A 16,006-nucleotide genomic window follows, 5' to 3' on the forward strand; every position below is an offset into this window, starting at 1 on the left:
TGTCAGTAGCACCCACTTTTTAATAGTGGCTTAAAGGGAATCAAATTACACCTAAAATAAATTCACAAATTAAAAAAAAAATCCTCAGGGAGAACTAGAACTAAAAGATTCTTCTTTCATACCATAATAATTATACAAACACATGGCCAACATCTTACTAAATAGTGAATCACCGAAGGCATTCCTATTAAAATCAGAAGCAGGGCAGGCGTGGCTGCTTCGAGCATTAGTGCTTCATGTTGCTTAAGATCTGACTCATGTAATAAGATCTGAAAGAGAAATAAGAACTATAACTGTTGGAAAGGAAGAGACAAAATGTTTACTATATACAACCTTAAGATTAGGCGACCTAAACATCTAAGGGAATCAACTCTGTAATGTGTGGAATTTAAAGGAAAGCTTAGCAAAAGAGCCAGATTTTAAAATAAATGTGCAACAGTCAATAAGTTCTACACCAAAGAACATCAAGCAAGCTGAAAATATAGCTCATGGAGAGCAAAGATTTCTTATTAACAGCATGAAGAAAAGAATAAAGCTTGATGGAGACGCAGCCCAAACACAATGAGAAAAAGCACGTTAAAAATGGACAAACACAGCCCTTAAATATCTGCAGTGATGTGTGAAAACATTCTAGAAAAAACAAAACTGAATAAACAAAACCTAGAATCCATAAGAGTATATTCACTATGATTCCTTTTTGTGGGCTAGAAATGATATAAATCCCAGGAAAAGAAAAATTAAAAAGATTTCAAGTAAACTTAAGAGATTTAAATAAGTCTATAATTATTTTTATTTTAAAATTATTTATAATTTTAATAATTATTTTATGAAGATACACTTTCAGATCATTTTCACTTTCTCTATATTTTTATGCAGTATTATCTGCAACAAGCAAATATAACTTTTGAGCTGGTCCAAAATTTTTTGACTTGTTGAATTGACTTAAGTTTAAAACCAAACAAGTGAAATATAATAAATTTGTTGGCTACTTATAATTTTCAGAAGTCAAGATTATGCTCCTGTGAATCAATCTGAAGAGCTTTTCTAAAACATGGGGTAATACTCAAGAGCAAAGAGTCAGACGAAATTCAAATGGATGAGTGGAAATAATTCTCTGGCTGTCCCGAGCTGGCCAGTCTGCCTAGAAACTAATTTAGGAATTTGAAATGACATCACTGCAGGTGTTCTTTCAAAGTAATACATTCATTTATAATGCTCTGGTTGACAAACCTGGCAGGTAGACGAGAGTTTAAAAGCCTCAAATATTCTCTTTGTTGATGCTCACCATCTTTATCTTCGAATAAAAGTATTTCTACTTTTTTCCTCTGCCCCTTAGGCTCTAGTTCTTGGTTAAGAAGTGTCTCATAAACTTCAGAAGAGGAGAAAAAACATAAGATGATAGTCATAATCTTCTATTTTTTAAAACTATAAATATTTTAACTTCTAGAAGAGACCACCTATCATGAATACTTCAGTATTCCTAAGTCTTATAAAGATTAACTATAAAGTTTATTATAGTTTCCAAATTCAAGTAGTATATGCCAGATTGGCTTGACACATTTGGAAATAAATATACTGAATGTTTGCCAAAGGTCAAGATTAACGTCAAATTCAAAAGCTGAAAAGTAAAAGATGCTATCAAAAAATTAAATATATAAAATTTACTGAATAATTTTTTTAAAAAATCAACAAGTTATACCACTAAGCAGGCAGAGCCTAGCACTTGCTCACAATCCAATAAATATTAAGTACCTGCTATTGACAAAGAATGGTGGTGAGCACTGCAGTTGAGAAGTAGTAAAATATCTCAAGGAATTTGGAGAGTAACCAGGGGGAAAGACAGGTACAAAGGTAAATAACAGAACTCCTACAGATTAACATGAAACACCAAAAAACCATTTTAAAAACCGTCAAAAGACTTGAGCAGACATTTCACAAAAGAAGATATATGAAAGGTCAGTAAGCATATGAAAAGTTACTCAGCAGTATTAGTCAGCAGAGAAATGAAAATTAAAACTACAGCTAGATGCCATTACACACCCACTGGAATAGCTAAAATAAGAAAAAGACACACAATGCCAAATGTTGGCTGCAATGAAGAGCAACTGGAACACTCTTACATTGCTAGGAGGGAGTGAAATGGTCCAACTGTGTTAGCGATCTCTTTGGCAGTTCTTTTAAAGTTCAACAGTCATCTGTCTTATGACCCAGCAATTCCATTTCCAGGTACTTACCCCAGAGAAATGAAAGCATGTCTACAGAAAGACACATGCAAGATTTATTTACAATAACCAAAAAAATAAACAAAAATGCCATCAACAGGAAGAGGGATAAACAAAATTGTGGTATATTCATACAGTGGAATACTACTCAACAATAAAAATCATCAGATCAAATCAGATCAGATCAGTTGCTCAGTCGTGTCCGACTCTTTGCAACCCCATGAATCACAGCACGCCAGGCCTCCCTGTCCATCACCAACTCCAGAGTTCACTTAGACTCACGTCCATCAGGTCAGTGATGCCATCCAGCCATCTCATCCTCTGCCATCCCCTTCTCCTCCTGCCCCCAATCCCTTCCAGCATCAGAATCTTTTCCAATGAGTCAACTCTTCGCATGAGGTGGTACTGGAGTTTCAGCTTTAGCATCATTCCTTCCAAACAAATCCCAGGGCTGATCTCCTTCAGAGTGGATTGGTTAGATCTCCTTGCAGTTCAAGGGACTCTCAAGAGTCTTCTCCAACACCACAGTTCAAAAGCATCAATTCTTCAACCCTCAGCCTTCTTCACAGTCCAACCCTCACATCCATACATGACCACTGGAAAAACCATAGCCTTGACTAGATGGACCTTTGTTGGCAAAGTAATGTCTCTGCTTTTGAATATGCTATCTAGGTTGGTCATAACTTTCCTTCCAAGGAGTAAGTGTCTTTTAATTTTATGGCTGCAGTAACCATCTGCAGTGATTTTGCAGCCCAGAAAAATAAAGTCTGACACTGTGTCCACTGTTTCCCCATCTATTTCCCATGAAGTGATGGGACCAGATGCCATGATCTTCGTTTTCTGAATGTTGAGCTTTAAGCCAACTTTTTCACTCTCCACTTTCACTTTCACCAAGAGGCTTTTTAGTTCCTCTTCACTTTCTGCCATAAGGGTGGTGTCATCTGCATATCTGAGGTTATTGATATTTCTCCCAGCAATCTTGATTCCAGCTTGTGTTTCTTCCAGTCCAGCGTTTCTCATGATGTACTCTGCATATAAGTTAAATAAACAGGGTGACAATATACAGCCTTGATGTACTCCTTTTCCTAATTGGAACCAGTCTGTTTTTCCATGTCCAGTTCTAACTGTTGTTCCTGACCTGCATACAAATTTCTCAAGAGGCAGATCAGGTGGTCTGATATTCCCATCTCTTTCAGAATTTTCCACAGTTTATTGTGATCCACACAGTCAAAGGCTTTGGCATAATCATGGATAGATGCAATTACGTGAAAGCATCTCAAAAACGCTGAGTGACAGAGTCATGAACACAAGTAACACATCCTGGAAGAGTCCATTTAATCGAAACACTAGAACAGGCAAAGCTCGTCTGTGATGACAGAAGTTATACAGTGGTTGCCTTCAAGGTCATCAGAGTAGGCCGATAGCTAACTGGAAAGGAACAAAGGGGGACATTCTGGGTTGATGGATGAGCTCTACATTTTGATAGAGGTGGACAATAGTCCAAACTTCTCAAACAGGGAATTGGCTTCCCTGGTAGCTCAGCTGGTAAAGAAGCAGCCTTCAATGCAGGAGACCCTGATTTGATTCCTGGGTTGGGAAGATCCCCTGGAGAAAGGATAGGCTACCCACTCCAATATTCTTGGGCTTCCCTGGTGGCTCAGCGGTAAAGAATCTGCCTGTAATGAGGGAGACCTGGGTTTGATCCCTGGGTTGGGAAGATCCCCTGGAGATGGGAAAGGTTACCCACTCCAGTATTCTTGCCTGGAGAATCCCCATGGACAGAGGAACCTGGCAGGCTACAGTCTATGGGGTCACAAAGAGTCAGACACGACTGAGTGACTAAATACTTTGAACTAAACATGTAAAAGCTGTGCATTTTATTATGCTTCAATTATACTTTAAATGTTAAAAAAATGGTCAGAAAGTGTAAAAATAGAAACAGTAAACATTTGTGAGTTTGCATAGTAGGGACTACTCATCCTTGCTATCTTAACTCAGGGTGCTGTGACAAAACATCATGGACTGAGAAGCTTAAACGGCATGTATTTCTTGCAGTTCTGGAGGCTGGGAACACTGTGGAACATAGCCGAGGAAGAACAGCAGAGGCTTACAGAACAGGACTATGGTATACACCACTGCCCAAATCCTACATCGACCTAAGCGGGACTGTGAGGGGAAAGTGCCAAGAGATTCCATTCTTGGTGAGAGTCCTCTTCCTGCCTTCGTGCCATGCACTCACAGGAAGAGAGATTAAGTTCTGGTGCTATGTCCTCTCCTTACAAGGACACTAACCCCATCATGGGGACCCCACCCTCAGAAACTTATCTCACCCTAGTCACCACCCCAAGGTCCCACCTCCTTATACCACCATGTTGGGGGTTATAGCACCAGCACATCAGTTTAGGGGGAATGCAAGCATCCAGGGCACTGCACTTGTTAATATCACGATAGAGTACAATTCTGCTGATAAAATGTCCCTCTGCCACATGAGGCAGTCAAGAGCCAGCTCTGGATAATGAAGCCACAGTGAGGCCAGGAGTTGAGGGGGAGCAGGAAGCACCTCTGAGGACCATCTCTGCGGGGGGCTGAGTCTCAGAAAAATATAACTCCCCATACCTCCTGAACCTGTACAGTAGCTAGTCACTGGAGCGTCTGGGGAAGAGGGTTCAGGCAGATGGGGAAGCCATTGCAAAAGTCCTAAGGCAGGAGCATCAGACACATTCAAGGAATAAGGAGAAGATGGGACTTCCTGATGGTCCAGTGGTGAAGAATCCACCTTGCCACGCATCTGAGCTAGCAAATACTCAAAAGGAGAAACTTACATCCAAAAACGTATTCACTGTGCAAGACAGACTATTAGAAACATCAGATAAAGCCACAGAGAATGTCTTCAACGGGGTTTAAAAGGACAGAGAAATCTCGCACCCCAAGGAACAAAACCACATTAACCAAGATATTCACCCATCATACAGTCACCGCCCCTCAGAATCTAGCTCCATCTGAAAGTGATGAAGTTTACATTGGTTCTGTGATCCGAAATGAACTCGTGGAAAACTACTGGAAACCTTACTTGTTTCACTAAGATACACCCCTTCAGAGTCTTTAAAAAATTGTACCACATTAGTATATTCTTGGTCAGGATACTTTTGTTGGGACATAGATGATACAAATGGAGAGTTGCCTTAGAAGAGAGTTTGCCCATAGCAGACAAGAATAAAGGTTAGTTAATTTCAACGTGTCCACATCGTTGGTCCTCAGCACTCTCCCTCCCCTCACATGTGCAAGGGGCAAGATGCATCACTGCCCTTCAGCACTGATGCCTCCTTAAGACAGTGTGTTCTTCTAAAGAAGGGAGCTGTGCAAAAAGAGGTTCTGGGGGTTGGAGGAGCTATGCTACACCGCTCCCCTCCCCCACCAGGAGAGTCACTGATTCTATCAGGGATTAAAGGAATCCAGTACCATTTGCCGTTTTTTTTTTTTTTTTGACTCAGACCCATCCTTCATTCTCTGTATCCCCAACACCATACGTGATCTGACTCCACTTCCTTCTTCTCCAGCTTCGTGTATCCTCCCTTCTTGCCAACTTCTAACCACAGTGGACTTCTCATTATTCTTTTTTTCCCCTTTTTTAGAAATGTTGGCTGTGTGGGCTCTTCATTACACCATGCAGGCCTTCTCTAGCTGAGGCATGGGCTTCTCTTGCGGAGCACAGACGGGCTGTAGACTGTCAGTACCTGCAGTGCTCAGGCTTCGTTGCAGGGTTGAGCCTGCATCTCCAGCATTGCAAGGTGGATCCTTTACCATGGGACCACCGGGGAAGTCCCACCTTCTCCTTACTCCTTGAACATGTCTGACATTTCCGCCTTAGAACTCTTGCAGTGACTGTTCCATGTGCCTGAACACTCTGCCCTAGATGCTCCAATGACTAACTCCTTCACCGCTTGCAAGTCTTTTCATAAAGATCATATTCTTAGTAGGACTGACCTCTGTCCTCCCAACAAGTTTTACACACCCCTCTCATGTTCTATACTTCCTTGTTTACAGTGCCCTTATCACTTTCAACATCCCATAAGTTTTATTGTATTTGCTCATTTTATTATATTTATTACCTTACTGTATTATACTTAACTATTTTATCTTATTATGTTTCATTGTTTGATGTCTGCTCCCCCGTGACAACGTAAGTGCCCGTGTCAGGGATCTTTATTTTAGTCACTGACATCTTCTAAGCACTAGGACCCTACTGGTCACGTGCTTAACAATATTATCAACTGAATCAGGGTACATTTTTTATGCTCCTCTAGCTAACATATATAATGACTCTAATGTTGCCATGGTAAGAATTTATCTCATCTTTTCCTTCCACCTACCCAACCCTCCACTTAGGGAAGACTTACAAGGACTGTGCTGAACATCAAAGATGAGATTAGTGAGCTGTGTCTGAAAGCCTATAATGGCAAACAGGGGGAAACAACTGACCCCACATTTCTCTATCCAACGAAATCTGTGAACGGTGGCATCGACACAATGACAAGGTCTCCAGTCTTCTGGAGACTGCTTCTCTTACTCTAATATAGCTCTCATCCAGCCAAGAGAGGAAGGAGATGGAGCAGAAAGTGTCCTTGTGAGTTTCTTCTTCTACTTGGACTCCAGTCAATCTGAAGAGTCAAGTGAATTCACGTCACTGGCATTAGAGTCTCATGTGTGGTAAAGTTTCACCTCATTTGATGGTAAGGAGCAGACTCATGCAGTTCACCTTAAGAACTGGGGTTCTGTGATTTAGTTCAGGAACCATTTGGTAATAAGGGACACGAGAGTGGACAGAATCTAATGTACTACAGGCCCCACAGAGGGTGATCTGGGTGGTCGTTCAGCGTGGAAGGCAGCTCTGGGTTCCATGTTGTCCTGCTGGCCCCCTGGCATTAGGCATTCCTGCGTCTTCACTACAGCATCCCCATTAGCTTGAATCCGCTACTGCCCAGGGGTCTCCACTTCTCTCTGGATGCCTCCTTGCTTCTCCTTTAGGAACCAATTGACTGATTCCGTCTATATCTCTAGGAGAGAGGCCATAACCATCCTTGCTTATTGCTGCTGTCCCTGCTTTAGGCGACTATCCTACAGACCTTCACAGATCGTCCCTCAGCCCACAGAGCGCCATCCTTGGTTTGGGCAAGATCTTCGACCAACTCAGTCTCTCCGAGGCTGGGAAATATGGTTTGGAATTTTGGATGGTTAATTTTATGTGTCGACTGGGTCATGGGCTGCCCGGATATCTGGTTAAACATTTTTCTGGGTGTTTCTGGCTGAGATTTTGAGATTTCAATCAGTTGACCAAGTATGACAGATTGCCCTTCCTAGTGTGGGTGGCCCTCGTGCAATCAACTGAAACCCTGAAAAGAACAAAAAGCCCAATAAAAGGGAAAGCCTACAACGTCCCTGGTGGTCCAGTGGTTGAGAGTCCGCCTGCTAATGCAGGAGACACAGGTTTGATCTCTGGTCCAGGAAGATTCCACATGCCATGGGATAACTAAGCCTGCCCACTGCAAGTCCTGAGCCTGTGCGCCCCAGAGCCAGTGCTCCGCAACAAGAGAAGCCACTGCAACGAGGTGCTCCAGCACAACAAGGAAGACCCAGCACAGCCAAAAATAAATTAATTAATTGATTTTTAAAAATTAAAAAAAAGAGAGAGAAAGAAAACCTCCTGCCTGAGTGCGTGAGTTAGGACATTGGCCTTTTCTAGCCTGTATGCTGGACTGAAACATCAGCTCTTCCAAGATCTCCAGCTTGCCGACTGCCGACCTGGGGACTTCTCAGCCCAAATAACTGCATGAGTGAATTCCTTATAATAAGTCTGTTTGTGTATACAGATAGATACATATCCTATAGGATTCCCAGGTGGCTCAGTGGTAAATAATTCACCAGCCAAACAGGAGACCTGGGTTCACTCCCTGGGTCAGGGACATCCCTTGGAGAAGTAAATGGCAACCCACTCCAGTATTCTTGCCTGAAGAATCCCATGGATAGAGGAGCCTGATGGGCCACAGTCCATAGGGGTCACAGAGAGTCAGATATGAGTGAAGTAACAACAATCATATCCTGTTGTTCTTGGGAAAATCCTAACTAACAGAGACACACATCCTAGAATAAGAAGCAGGTTAGAGATACTTACCTCAGCTTAGCTATGAGCTGAGCCTTTGCCTTCAGAAGGGGCAGCTCTGGTGGTTGTGTGGGTCATGGCCTCCGCAAGGGCCTTGTGACTGCATGAGCCAGATGGGGAACCGGTGGGCTTCTGAATCTGACCTTCTCCCCAGGACCTCTGGGATTATAGTAAGCTCCCGGAGCATGTCTGCTCATTCGCTCAGGAGGCTCCATGCATGGCCTCAGATGTCCAGGGCCCACTCAGGACCCGTTGTTCTCATTCCCCACTTCCAACAGTCTTGGGAGGGTGCTGACGGCTTAACATGAAACAGCATCCCTAGAGCACGATGCTGCTGGCGTCCAGTAATTCTGCAGCTCCCAGATCACGGCAGCCAGAACAACCCAAATGCCATTCCTATAGGGCCCAGGATGGATTTTGATAAGCACGGAGAAGAAGGCAAACAGACAGAAAAAGACACGTACCATATGATATCGCTTATAGGTGGAATCTAAAATAGTGATATAAAATGAACTTATTTACAAGGCAGGAATAGACTCACAGACTTAGAAGACAAAATTACGGTTCCCAAAGGGGAAAGGGGCGGGGAAGAAGGATAAATTAGGAGGTTGGGATTAACATACACACACTGCTATATATAAAACAGATAAACAAAGACCTACTGTGCAACACAGGGAACTGTACTCAATAGTTTACAATAACCTAGAAGGGAAAAGAATCTAAAAAATAATATATATATTACACATGTGCCTGTGTACGTGCTGAGTCACTTCGGTCATGTCCGACTCTTTGAGACCACATGGACTGTAACCCGCCAGGCTCCTCTGTCCACAGGGATTCTCCAGTTAAGAATACTGGAGTGGGTTGCCATGCCCTCCTCCAGGGAATCTTCCCAACCCAGGGATCAAATCCATGTCTCTTATGTCTCCTGCATTGGCAAGCAGCTTCCTTACTGAGCCACCAGGGAAGCCCTATATTTGTAATATATATGTGCTCATGCTCAGTCGCTAAGTCATGTCTGACTTTCTGCGACCCCATGGACCGTAGCCCACCAGGCTCTGCTGTCCGTGGGATTTCCCGGGCAAGAATACTGGAGTGAGTTGGCATTTCCTTCTCCAGGGGATCTTCCTGCCCCAGGAATTGAATCTGTGTCTCCTGCCTTGGCAGGCAGATTCTTTACCCCTGAGCCATCTGGGAAGCCTATATATATATGCGTATGCATATATCTAGAACTGAATCATGTGGCTATACGCCTGAAACTAACTCAACGTTGTAAACCAACCATACTTTAAAAATTAAAAACAAAATTTAAAATATATGAACTATATTAAAAAGAAGAAGGCAAAAAGGAAGCCTAGGCTCAAGACAGCACCCACATGCCCTGGGGCTCCCCTTCGAGAGAGTCAGGAGGGTAAACACAGTGACCACATATAAGAAGGTAAAGCAAAGTAACCTTATAATGGAAAGGAAAGCAAGAAGCCTGGAAGGTTCCATGGCACGTAGCCACATCCACAGATATTTCGCTTTGGGAAAATTACAGGCACCGGACTCATCAGTTCAGAAAACGACCTGTGGGCTGCCGCCCCACGTGTCCCCAGGGCTGTGCAACAGGGCGGGAAACGGCTTGGAATTAATAGAGCCCTTCAGGGTTTGTTTTCAGCAAATATTTGCCGAATGCCTACGATGCCCCACGCTCAGTGGTTGAGAGCAAGCCCCCTCCTGTCAGCGTGTTCGTTTCAGAATCCCGGCTCCGGGCTTCACTTGGCTGCAAGCGGCAAGGAATTCAGTGCTCTGGGGGACAGGCCTCCACACGTCCAGAGGAGTCGGCTGAGTCTCAGATTCTCTCCACCATCCAAGAATAAAAATAGAGGCTGTGCCATTAAAACGATCCTGGGAGATTAAAGGATTTCTAAGCCAAAACAAGACCTGAGATAAGCTGCCTACGTGTCAGCGAGGAGGAGGCGGTGGCGTCGGTCTCGGACGCCAGCAAGTCCAGGAAGTGGCCCCCTGCAGCCTGATGAGACTTGTCCTGGGGCCTCTTCCCTCCTGTCCTGTCGAGTCCGGTCGGCTTGTCAGAGAGGGTGGCCGGGCACTTGGGCAAAGCCTTTAAGGCCCGGTATCTGAGCCACAGGGTCTCTGTCGCTGTCCTTTTTGGCCGGGTCATTTCCAGTTAAAACTGGCCTTTGGTGTTGTTTTCAACGTCTCCTCCACTCACCATAAGTGCTTTTAGTAACCAGTCACTCTCCTCCATTGGCTGAGCTTGCATATCTCCCCACCCCCTAGGAGAACCGGACTAGAATCTTCCTTGGCTTCCACACGGATTTCTTGTCTCCTCAAGGGCTTACCCAAGGTGGCCCAGAAAGGTAGGAAAGGCTGACATATAACCCAGGACACCTCCACAGGAGGGGCTGCCGGTGGGAGGGTCTTGTATAGGGCCACCCCAGTGAGCCTGCAGAGAGTGGCGTTTACACATGCCCGGACAGCACATTTGGAGCCTGTGTCCACAGCCTCTCAAACAGCCAACCATGTGCAAAAACGGGGAGACAAATCATACACATCTTTGCAATTTCCTCCCCCCAGTTTTGGAAAAGCCAACTACTATAGAGTTTTCTTTAGAAAGAGCTAGATTTGGAGCCAGGGGACATACTTTCTAGTCCCCCACCCCCACCCCCGTGCCCTCATTATGCACATTACCTCGGACAATCGCCCTGGACATCAGTTTCTGCATCTGCAACTCATGGGACATAACTTTCCCTTCTCGTATTTACGGGGCTGTCAGGAGGATTCAAGTGCTTTTCAAGTCTATGTGGGGGTGGTTTAGTTGCTAAATTGTGTCTGACTCTTTGTGACCCCATGGAGCCTACCAGGCTCCTCTGTCCATGGGATTTCCCAGGCAAGAATACTGGAGTCAGTTGCCATTCCTTCTCCAGGGGATCTTCCTGACCCAGGGATTGACCCTGCACCTCCTGCATTGGCAGGCAGATTCCTTACCCCTGAGTCACCAGGGAAGCCTATTCAAGTCTATAATACCAAGTAAAGACGAATTTATTGTTATTATTATTTTTTTATTGCTTTCATCATCATCATCTTTCATTCCAAATGGACAGCTTGACTTTTGCCTTAGGGAAATCGTTTTAAATTAAAAAAGGACTGTGTTTTAGGAATCTGAGTACAATGGAAATGGAGGTTTCTGTAACTTTTATCAAGAGGGAAGAAAAGAGTCAGTGCCTTTTAATTAGATCAGCGGTGTGGAATGTTCCAGTGGGATGGGATCTGAGAACACCATCCCCACCCTGCCCAATGCACAGTGCTCCCAATACTCAGACCCTCCAAGAACGGGTGCTGATGCTGATAAGAGCTCCTGGGTGTTGAGTGCTTGCTGGGCACCTGCCTTTCTGCTAAGTGTTCTGTGTGCGTTATCACACAAACACTCAGAACAGCAGCACCCAAAGGCAGCAGGGACACTAACGTCTGTGTTAACTCATGACAAGATTATGTCTTCACAAGACAAGGCTTTTCCCACAGCCCCATGGCCGGAAAGACAGAGCCCCCATGCCAACCCTGGGCTGGCTGTTGCCCCCCAAGAGAATCAGTGGCTGAACACCCTCATCAAAACAGGTAGGGAAACTGCAGCTCAAAGGAGGAGAAATGACTCGCCCACGTCACTCTGGAAACCAGCCAGTCTGAGACTAGTTCCTATTCCCAGAATAAGGTGCCTTGGCTATTTGGACCTTTTCAAGAAGAAATCCTGCCTGAATTGGCCCTTCCAAAATACAGCCCATGGGGTAGTCCCGGACAGCGCCGATGCAGCCATCTGGTCTACCCCAGGCTCTCTCTCTCTTCACGTCAGGTGACTTTCCTGACTGCCTGTGAACCTCACCTTTCCTGGACTCTCCCTTTCTTGGCCCACATGCTGCCCGAGTGACACGCTCAGTGCCGTAAATGAGGGTGCTGTGGCGTGTTCTCAGGTCTTACTGGAAGTGTAGCTATTAAAAAACAGTTCAGTAAACAGCCAGCCCAGTCAGTACACGTCAGCAGCCCTGCTCCAAGGCTCCAACGTCAGCAAAGGCGGGCTGAGGCCTCAGGCCAGCGCCCTCTGCAGCTGCCACCCCGCCCTCAGGCCAGCCCCCTGCCCCTGTTGGCGTGGTGAGATTGGCCAGGGCCTAGCAGCGCTGCACCACCGCCCCCCCAACCCCAGCTGGCTTCTGGAGTGCCCAGATTTCCTGCGGGAAATGATTCCCTGCTCGAAACCGGGACCTGGGAATTGTTCCCCAGGCAACCCCGTTCAGCTCAGCAGGAAAGGAACCAGAACACAGATAGCAATCAGATCATTGAGTCTACAAAGGGCAAGTATCCGGATTGGTGGCTAGAGCATTTACTGTGTAACTCAGTGACCCTGAGTTCCCACCTGGGATCTCCTTGTCAATTCCCCACAAATGAGAACTGCTTCTTTACCAAAAGCAAGAGGTCATGGGAGGTTTAAATAACCTAGTGGAAGAAAGAAGTGGAAGCGGATGTTAGCCCTGACCATTTCAGGCTTATTGGTAACAGACCACATGGGTCCCCAGGAGGAGAGGCAGGGTGGGCCTGAGTCCAGATTCTGGGCTTTTCTCTTTCTCAGCTGGAAAGAAAAGGCTGCGGGGAATAAGGAATGTGGTGGGTGGGAGCAGGTGCAAAGCCTGGACACTGGAGGAGGAAAGCCTGGGAGAGGTCGAGGTGGAAAGACAAGGCTTTGGTGGACGAGCAGCACGTGGACACTGGAGGGCAGAGGTTTGGGTGCCATCTCCTGGGTTTTGGGACCTGCTGGCTAGCTCTCCCTTCAGTGGGTGCTGTCTTGAGGCAAGTTGAGGATGAGGGCCCAGCAGTAGGAATCTGGAGGAGAGAGGGGAAGGGCTGTCAGAAGACCCCCCTCACTCCCTGCACCTAAATTCTGCAGCTGATGTCCATTTACATGAGAATATGAGAACATGGGTCATGTGGGGTGGTGGCATTTGCATCAGCACTGTTCACACTGTGGAGAGCATCTCTGCCCTTCCCACTGTTCACACTGCAGAGAGCATCTGTCCCCTTCCCACCATTCACACCGCGGAGAGCATCTCTGCCCTTCCCACTGTTCACTCTCAGGGAGCATCTGTTCCCTTCCCACCATTCACACTGCGGAGAGCATCTCTGCCCTTCCCACCATTCACACTGTGGAGAGCATCTCTGCCCTTCCCACCATTCACACTGTGGAGAGCATCTCTGCCCTTCCCACTGTTCACTCTCAGGGAGCAACTCTCCCCCTTTCCCACCATTCACACTGTGGAGAGCATCTCTGCCCTTCCCACTGTTCACTCTCAGGGAGCATCTCTCCCCTTCCCACCATTCACACTGCAGAGAGCATCTCTCTCCTTCCCAGATCCACCTGCAGGGGTGTGGGGTCCTAGGAACCCCCAGAAGAAGCTCTCTGTGGAGCAGGGGATCTAGATGCAAGACTCAGGCCCACTGAGAGCAGGGATGCTCCCGGACACATCCCAAAGCCAATTCAGTGCTAAGAACAGGATCCCTGTGCTGAGAGCTAGCGGAACTGCAATTCTGAGCACAACGGCTCCAGGCCTGAGGTGTCCTCACAGGTGATGGGGCTGAATCACTCCAGCTCGGCCATGCCCCCAACGTCTGGCGTCTGGACCTGCAGTGTGTCCAGCTCAGTCTCGGGCACACATCTCCTCCTGCACTTGGTCTTAACGACAGCAGGAATCTCCCAGGAGAGCCTGGGCTTCCTGATATGTGTGCCGCTAGCAGTCACTTTTAGCGTCACTCAGCGCTTGTCTCATGATTCCGCTCTCTCTGTTCTTTGGTTTCCCCAGTTGAGGGTGTCCTCATCTGCTAAGTACACTGGGATGCGTGATTCTGGTCTCCCAGTGACTGAGCTCCCCTGAGAGCCCAGGTGGCCCTGAGCTCTGCAGAACCGACCAGAGGGAATCCTCTAGGTGCGTCCTGAGACTGTGGCTGCCCGAAAGCCAGCCTCCCTCCTTATGAAAAGCAGCCAGGCTTGTCACCAAAGCCCACCTGGGCCTTGCTTCCCAGGTGGCACTAGTGGTAAAGAACCTGCCTGCCAGTGCAGGAGACATAAGAGATCCTGGGTTGGGAGGATCTCCTGGAGGAGGGCATGGCAACCCACTCCAGTATTCTTGCCAGGAGAATCCCATGGACAGAGGAGCCTGGCGGGCTAGAGTCCATGGTGTCACTAAGAGTTGGACACGACTGAGCAACGTAGCACGTGTTAGCATGGCAGAGAGGACTGTGGGATCTAAAGGGTTAACAGTGTCACCAGCTCACCTTGGCCGCCTGTGATTCTGGTGCTTAAGGACTTGTGAATCAGAAGGCACTCCCTTTAGGACACTTGCGCCTACAGAGCTGGACCCAGGCCTCGGGAACGCCGAATCCATTGGGGTCAGTAAGAAATGACCACTGACCTCACGAATGCCACAGGCCAGCTTCTGTATAAGCAAGGCAATCCCAGTCACGAGCCGCACTCTGCCTGGGAAAGAAAGCCCAGTGCGGTGTGAGTGGAGAAATGGCCAATTGTGCCCAAATAGCATGGTCTTCAGACCTGGGAGCAGGAAGCGGCCACGGCTCTCCCACCCCTCCTCCCACAGTCCTTAGGGTGCAAAGGTAGCCTCGCCAACCAGCTGCACCAACCCTAGGCAGAGCGTAGCTCTGACATCTGATGCGTCACCAAGGGCACTTGGCTGGTGTTTTGGGAAGAGCCCAGTTTTCACAGTCGACTTCAGATTGCTATGAATCACCCTATCTGATTCAAACGTGGGCTTGGGTGGACTTACAGATAGCTGATTGCCTCAGATTAATCCACCATTGCCTCAGCAGGTAATTTACCTCTGGGAGTTTCAGGGACTGAAAAGAAGTATCCATTTGCATAGTCTAAACTCAGAGTCCCGGCAGGAGGCTGTTCTTGGGCCAGCAGCACCCTGGGACAGGGAGGACTCCTGGGGTTCCGTATCCCCTTGTCCTCCCCTCCCTCGTTCCTCCCCGCCCTGTTCCTCCCCTCCCACATTCCTCCCCTCCCCCATTTCTCCCCTCCCCCTTTCCTCCCCTCCCCCCCTTCCTCCCTTCCCCCTTTTCTCCCCTGCCCATTCCTCCCCTTCCTCTTTCTTTCCCTCCCCCCTTTCCTCCCTTACCCCTCTTTTCTACCCTCTCCCCTTTCCTCCCGTCCCTCCTTCTATATCCCATAAATGAACAGCATTCTCCAGGTCATGACTTGGTTCCCAGCCGCAGCCCCTGATAAGCGGGCTCCTACCCCCATGCTCCCACCCCGGTGGTCTGTCTCTCCACTTTCGGGCCACACAATTTACCACCACACAGTTCTTCCTTGTCCTGTACTGCAATGGCTCCAGCCATGTCCAGGTCCACATGGCAGAAACCAACTGTCTTTGTCATGGGACGTGCCGTCAACGCTTGTGAAGTACTTTCTGGCTTCCCTCTGCAGACCAAAACCCTGGACTTCCTAATACATCAGGGTTCCAAAAATCTGCACCGTCCTACCCTTCCCCTCCAGGCTTGCTCTTCTTGGTGGCCTGCCTCTGCTGATGTGGCCTTTGCACCAGCAGTGGTCTCACCAGGGGCACCT

The 16,006-nt window shown here is 47.2% G+C and overlaps 1 long non-coding RNA gene across 3 annotated transcripts in view; it reads right to left on the reverse strand.

Annotated features, from left to right (window-relative positions):
* Positions 1-16,006, reverse strand: part of LOC133252204 (uncharacterized) — a 20,131-nt gene continuing 4,125 nt past the window's right edge. Inside the window, exons 1-4 of one of the 3 annotated variants that reach the window (XR_009737843.1) lie at positions 9,833-15,508; positions 8,392-8,775; positions 1,231-1,369; positions 1-269 (exon numbers count right to left, since the gene is read on the reverse strand). This is a non-coding gene — a long non-coding RNA (uncharacterized LOC133252204). Of the gene's footprint in view, positions 270-1,230; positions 1,370-8,391; positions 15,509-16,006 lie in introns of those variants that run through there. The other 2 variants (XR_009737837.1, XR_009737832.1) reach the window with 2 other exon arrangements.

This window comes from Bos javanicus, chromosome 1 (genome assembly GCF_032452875.1).
Source record: "Bos javanicus breed banteng chromosome 1, ARS-OSU_banteng_1.0, whole genome shotgun sequence".
NCBI classification, from domain to species: domain Eukaryota; kingdom Metazoa; phylum Chordata; class Mammalia; order Artiodactyla; family Bovidae; genus Bos; species Bos javanicus.